The sequence below is a fragment of the Octopus sinensis genome, linkage group LG11 (assembly GCF_006345805.1).
Source record: "Octopus sinensis linkage group LG11, ASM634580v1, whole genome shotgun sequence".
Taxonomy (NCBI): domain Eukaryota; kingdom Metazoa; phylum Mollusca; class Cephalopoda; order Octopoda; family Octopodidae; genus Octopus; species Octopus sinensis.
In genome coordinates this window covers 16,324,893-16,332,287 of record NC_043007.1, presented here as the reverse complement: position 1 = coordinate 16,332,287, position 7,395 = coordinate 16,324,893, and positions in this window count along the sequence as shown.

Sequence of the window (7,395 nt, the reverse complement as noted above, 5' to 3'; positions counted from 1 at the left end):
TCAAATACTATGCAGTTGTTGTGTTGAAATTTGATATAGGCCACTAAATCTCATGGTGAACTTAAATCTTTAATATTTGTTCATTTGTACTTGCCTGAGTGAGTGACTTATATAAAATTTCAACACAATATCTGGATAGTATTTGACTTGAAGACAATGAAAATGTTTTTGTTGTTTGTTGTTTGTTCCTTTTCGAGCCACGCCTGGCTCATAAGGGCCGGTTTCCCGTATAGGTTCCCCACCTGGACGGGACGCCGGTCCGTCGCAGGTGAGCTGCAAGATTCAGGAGGAAAGAGTGAGAGAAAGTTGTGGCGAAAGAGTCAGCAGAAGTTCGCCATTATCTTCTGCCGGAGCCGCGTTGAGCTTAGGTGTTTCGCTCATAAACACACACATCGCCCGGTCTGAGATTCGAACCCACGATCCTTCGACCGCGTGTCCGCTGCTCTAACCACTAGGCCATGTGCCTCCACAATGCAAATGTTTTCGTGTATGAGGACCCAATTACAAACACTAATGTTTTCATGACTCACCCTTCATCAATTTCGGTTATCTTCTGTCCCTTTTGCTATCAAATGCTTCCCCTCTTCTATTCCTTCCCCTTATCCTTTCATTCCTTCTCTCCGCTTTAGTCCTTCTTTTCCAAATCACCATTTCTCTTCTCCTTTCCTCTTTTTCTCCCAATTAAGCGTAAAGACTCCCTTCGGTCATGAATGACCATGGGATTGCACCTAGAAAGTTACCCTCCTAGACACAAGTCCGGGCAAGGTTGTTTATGGAAGTCCAGCAGTCGCCCATGCATACCAGCCTCCCCTCTCCACGCCACCAGTGTTATCCAAGGGAAAGGCAAAGGGGCCGATACAGCTTGACACCTGTGACGTCGCAACTCATTTCTACAGCTGAGTGAACTGGAGCAACGTGAAATAAAGTGCCTTGCTCGAGAACACAACACGTAGCCCGGTCCGAGATTCGAGCTCACAACCTCACGATCGTAAGCTCGACGCTCTAACCACTGAGCCATCATATACTTATTCTTATTCTCCGTTTTCGGTCCCCTCCTCATGCCTCTATCATTCAGTTTTCTACCTGGTCATAACCAGAAATGACTCTGACGAAAAGAGCATTAATTTTCTAGGTCGCTCAATTTTTCTCCATCGATTTTTCTAGGTAGCTCAATCTTCCTCTATCGATCAATGAGAAGATTGAATAAACTTATCAATAACGAACCTATTAATGATTACTGGAAACAATTTTAAATCAAATTTACTACAATAAAGAAAAATATGCAATGGCCATTATTTATGCCTTGCCTTGTATATAAAAACCAGTATAATTGGAACACAGCAATGGATTTACAATAGAGAATGGTGATGAACTTTAACCTCGAACTTGGTACAAGAATACACGGAGCTCTTTACTAATCTAAACAATATTGGTAGCCTGGTGAACTAACACAGAACTTATAAAGTATTTTGCCGGGACGGACTGATAATCCCTCACTAATAACTCTGTTACACACACACACACACACACACACACACACACACACACACACACACACACACACACACACACACACACACACACACACACACACACACACACACACACACACACACACCACATACATATTATTGTTCAGTTTTATTTCAAGATTTCTTACCAATAGAGAAAGACCCAGTTTCTAACCTAGAGCCAAGGCTCCTTCATTGGAATTTCAACATCAGCAGGGTATCTTTGTATGTATGTATGTATGCATGTATGAATGTATGTATGTAGGTATGTATGTATCTATGGACTCAAGAGTCATCTTCGTAGTCATAAAACGAGACAGATGAGTGACAACCTGGCCACTGGTGGTGGTGTAACACACCATACTAATCATATCTGTCGGGCATGTGGAAGAGAGTGTAATTCGGTAGGAGGACTTAAAACGACATGCAAAGGTACATGAAGCCCAGTTACAACTACAGCCGGCTATTACCAGTAGTTTCCAATTTTGTACAAGACATTGTAGATCTTTAGCTGGGCTAAAAATTCACATTCGATCACAGCACCAGTGACAGTTAAGCTTCGTGCAATGGCCATACTCGATAACGAGGGGGCAGCCATCATATATGTATGTATGTATGTATGTATGTATGTATGTATGTATGTATGTATGTATGTATGTATGTATGTATGTGTTCAGATTTGTATGTTTTTGTTTTATATATGTATTCTGATGCATATAGTTGCATATACAGACATGTTCATGTATATTTAAACGATAAACTTCTGGAATGTTTTACAGATTTTTACAGTTCCAGTGATGGATTGGATCTGTAGTCTTCGCATTAGCTTTCTCCTTTCTGGTTTTGAGAAGCCTAATTTCTCAATATTTGTATTTAGGCAGTGTGTTACATATCCCAAGGCTTCAATAATTACAGGTATATACCTGAACTCAATAGTGCTTTTTCACCGATCTTTTAAGTTAACATCTGCTGGGCAGCTAATTTCCACAACTGTGCATAGTTTCTCTTCTCTATCCCAAATCATCATATCAGGTCTGTTGTGCTTAAATTTATTGAAGTCTTCACTGGGACATTCCAACAGTACTCCTTTTTAATATAAGTGGTTAATGCTTCTACCACACTGTGGATCCTTATTTCTTTGTCCCCGGAGTTATTCTTCCGACGGATTTCATTATAGAGTGTTCTAGCTACAACATCATGTCTCATCGGTAGATAATACCGTGATGACATTTTCGGACAACTGCTTATGATGTGGGTAATATCTTCGGTTTTAACTCCACAAAGTCTGCATCGGTTGTCACATTTTACTGTTTTTCCTGCATCTCAATCCCTTTTGTGCATCAGGTATTTGGTTGATATTTCCTGTCCCTGTATTGCAAACGCACACCCTTCAAAGTGAGAAGTAATAATCCGGCTATTAGTCTATGATAAAGTGCTTTGATGATCAATGGTAATATAATTTTGGAGCTTTGTACTAGCGTCACCGTGCATAGTCTTCTGCTCATATATGCTCATCCATATGTTTGTATGTATGTATGTATGTATGTATGTATGTATGTGTGTGTGTATGTATGTATGTATGTTATATTTTGTTAGTAAAACTGATCTCCCCATTGGGTATCTTGCATTACTTCTGCTGGTGGTGAGTATGATAAGTTGGGGTGGGGTAAGAATTCTATATAAGCTGGGTGTGTCTTCGGAATTGATACACAGTTACTCGAATCTGCTAAAAACAGCAGCGACTTCACCACCACCACCACCACCACCACCACACATGCAAATCCTTCCCTGCCGTCTTATGAAAAGGAAGGACACATAGGATGATGCTGTTCTAGATACTGCATGACTCAAAAAACAAGAAGCAACAACAAAAAGAAAACGAAGATGATGGGATAGCAATGACAGACACTTTTTTTTTTATCCCAGTCTAAAGTATCAGGACTGACCTAGGGTTAAACAGCAACAACACTAACAACGATAGCAACAACAACTACTAATGTGTTTTTGTTTTCCTGTTCAATTGTTTTATGTCGTATGATTCGCTGTTGTTGTAATGACTATATGCTACATATATGCGGACGAACATTGATATTCCGGCCCCAAACTAACACACACACACAACTCGACTCCTTCGGTCACGAATGGCTATGGGTGCACCAAAGAGGTTCACCTCCGGGGTACAATTTGGGCGGAAAGTCGCCTCGCCGACGAACACACAACTTAGGGTTGATTTTGTGGAAGACCAAAAGTCGCCCATGCATACCAGCCTCTCCTCTCCACACCACTGATGCTATCCAAAGGAAAGGCGAAGGGGCCGATAGAGCTTGGCACCTGTGACGTCGCAACTCATTTCTACAGCTGAGTGAACAGGAGCAACGTGAAATAAAGCGTCTTGCTCAAGAACACAACACGCAGCTCGGTCTCGGAATCGAACTCACAACCTCACGATCGTAAGCTCGACGCTCTAACTACTGCGCCTTCATATATATATATATATATATATATATATATATATATATTATATATATATATATATATATACACACACTTATATATACACACATACGCACGCGCGCACGCACACACACACACACACACACACACACATGGTTTGTTTACGTCTCCATAACATAGTAGTCAGGTAAGAGACCGATAGAATGAGTAATCAGATTTAAAAATATAACCGAGATCGATTTGGTCGACTAAAACCTTCAAGGTTGTGCACCGGCTTGGCCGCAGTCCAAATGATTGAAACGCAGTAAAAGATAAAAGATAAAACAATGAAGCCTTAAATATGTACATTTAAAAATGTTGCTTTTCTTTTTTTTTTTCAAGCGTAAAAAATATATCTAACGAGGACAGTGTCATTTGACACGTTACTTTAGCGACTGCACCGCATTTTTTGAATTGGCAAAGAAAAAGAAAATGGCGCTTGTAACTATCAAGAGCAATGTTGTGTAGTTTCTATTGTACTCGACCAAACAATAGCATCCTTGTTAAATTCTTAAACAATTACGTATTTTACTTCAGAAAACATTATTAAATATACACAGAAGTATTAGCGTTTTTTGTTTGTATTTTAGACAAGTTAATAATGTTAGCCTGTATTGTATTCTGGTTACTTTAAAATCTACAGCCCTAGAATGAAGGCTCGACGATGTATGGACATGTGGAAAATGGAAAGAAAGCCTGGCATTTCGGTCATACAATGCAGCAGTTGGCTTCATTAGTATTATAACTTTCACATTTCCAGTTTGCAGACGTGCCTGATGCAAGTTATTTTGTCTTTTAATATTCCCGTTTTCGTAATAGATGTATTGTTCATCGAGTCAATGCATGTTGTGTTTATTTTAGGATATTTTTGCCAAATAACGAATTCATATATTCAGTTTCCCGGATGGAATTGTTTATACAAAATTCTTTGTGCACAATTTGCATTTGCTGCGTGATGTGTTTGTCTTCGTATTTGTTTCTGTATTGTAGCATAATTTTGTTATTGTAACTAGTGTTGTTAAACCAAAGTTTGTTTTATCCTGTAACGTTTGCACGAAGAGAGAAAAGAAGGATCAATAAACCTAATAGAATAAATATTATTAAAGTTGATTATTTTCCCAATATTCCCTATTTATCGATGGAGGGATGTTTCTCTGAAATGCTTTCAATGTTAACGAAATTATCGTCACCCCTTAGTAGCACGTTTTGTAACTTCCGGTTGGTTCTGTTTGTTTACGTCCGGTCGAGCACAGCCTCAAACAAATAGGACAATCAAGATGTTTGCAATACACTGAGTTGTGGTACTGAACGTTAACGTTTCATTCTGTTCGCTGCGAAAAGATTCTTCGCTGATATGTCATATCTGAGTTGAAGAAAAGTAGTCAAATTAACTTGTATGTATGTACGTCTGTATGTATGTATATATGTATGTATGTATGTATGTATGTATGTATGTATGTATGTATGTATGTATGTATATATGTATGTATGTATGTATGTTATGTCAGGTCACTTTCGAGTGCTACTGGTTACATGTAACCCAGTACAACCTGTTGCATGGTCGGGTCGTCGGGGACTAAACCGGCAACCCCACCAAGCTTGCTTGGTGAGGAGGGTGTTTATTGGACACCCTGCGGGATGAAAAGCAAAACCTGTCAAAGGGCGGAGGAACTCTTTAGAGTCAACAGCCATCCAATAAATGCCTTAAGGCTGTATAATGCGCGGGGGACATAGAAATAATCGGACTGAATACCCGATCGCGCAGTTAAACCATTGGGAGTGAAGGACTCCTAGCCTTTGTTAGGGCATCCTTCTAGGAGAAGGCAACTCAGGTAACTGGGAGAACACCGACATAAAACCTGCGGCTCAGTTGTTACCGATGATGTTGACTTGTTCTTCTTTTCGGATTATGGCTACTGTTGCTTAGTGACTGGGATTGACTCAGTGCACAGTCTTTCCTCACTTTAAGAAAAGTATTCTTGCACAGGCATTGCACTATAACAACATTGATTAAGCTTCGTGCAATGGCCATACTCGATAACGAGGGGGCAGCCACCATGTATGTATGTATGTATGTATGTATGTATGTATGTATGTATGTATGTATGTATGTATGTATGTATGTATGTATGTATGTATGTATTTATGTATGTATGCATGCATGCATGTATGTATGTATGTATGTATGTATGTATGTATGCATGTATGTATGTGTGTGTGTGTGTGTGTGTGTATGTATGTATGTATGTATGTATGTATGTATGTATGTATGTATGCATGTATGTATGCATGTGTGTGTGTATGTATGTATGTATGTATGTATGTATGTATGTATGTATGTATGTATGTATGCATGTATGCATGTATGTATGTTTGTTTGTTTGTATGTATGTATGTATGTATGTATGTATGCATGTATGTATGTATGTATGTATGTATGTATGTATGTATGTATGCATGCATGTATGTATGTATGTATGTATGTATGTATGTATGCATGTATGTATGTGTGTGTGTGTGTGTGTATGTATGCATGTATGTATGTATGTGTGTGTGTGTGTATGTATGTATGTATGTATGTATGTATGTATGTATGTATGTATGTATGTATGTATGTAGGTTTGTATGAATGTATGTATGTATGTATGTATGTATGTATGTATGTATGTATGTATGTATGTATGTCATTATTCAGTTTATTTCAAGACTTCTTGCCAATAGAGAAAGAACCGGTTTCTGACCTAGGTCCAAGGTTCCCTCATTGGAATTTCAATATCAACAACTGGGTATTTTTGTATGTATGTATGTATGTATGTATGTATGTATGTATGTATGTATGTATGTATGTATGTGTATGTGTGTGACTAAATCCGAAACCACGTGATTGCAAAGGGCGTTTCTTAGCCACATACCCACGCCTGCTCCTATGTATTACTCTTCTTGATAGAAGTACATTTTTTCTTTCATGGTTTCGCCGGCAAGTTCATCTATCCTCTTTCAGAAATCGAGTGCATCTTGGGTATTTTCTCTTCCACTTCTGTGTTTGAATATATGGTTGATGCATTCGTCTTTTGCTGTTGGTTTTTAGCAGGTTCTGTCGTGGTAGTATTAAACAGCAGTCAAAGGCTTCTACTATTGATTTTAAACATCATTCACAGTCTTTCCCATTGGGCTGCCTCGGTCGATCTTAAACAGTTTTCCTATTCCTATCTTCTGAGAGAGTCAGCCGATATCGTAAAACTGGGAAAACTTCCAATTAGCGTTGGAATCTTGCGGGGATTTAATATTAATGGAGCTGACTTTTTTTTTTCCTGTGGTCCAATCAAGTATTTCAAGAGTTGATACGATACTAGTAGTGGGTTTGCAAATGCATTCTGGGATATTGTCTTCT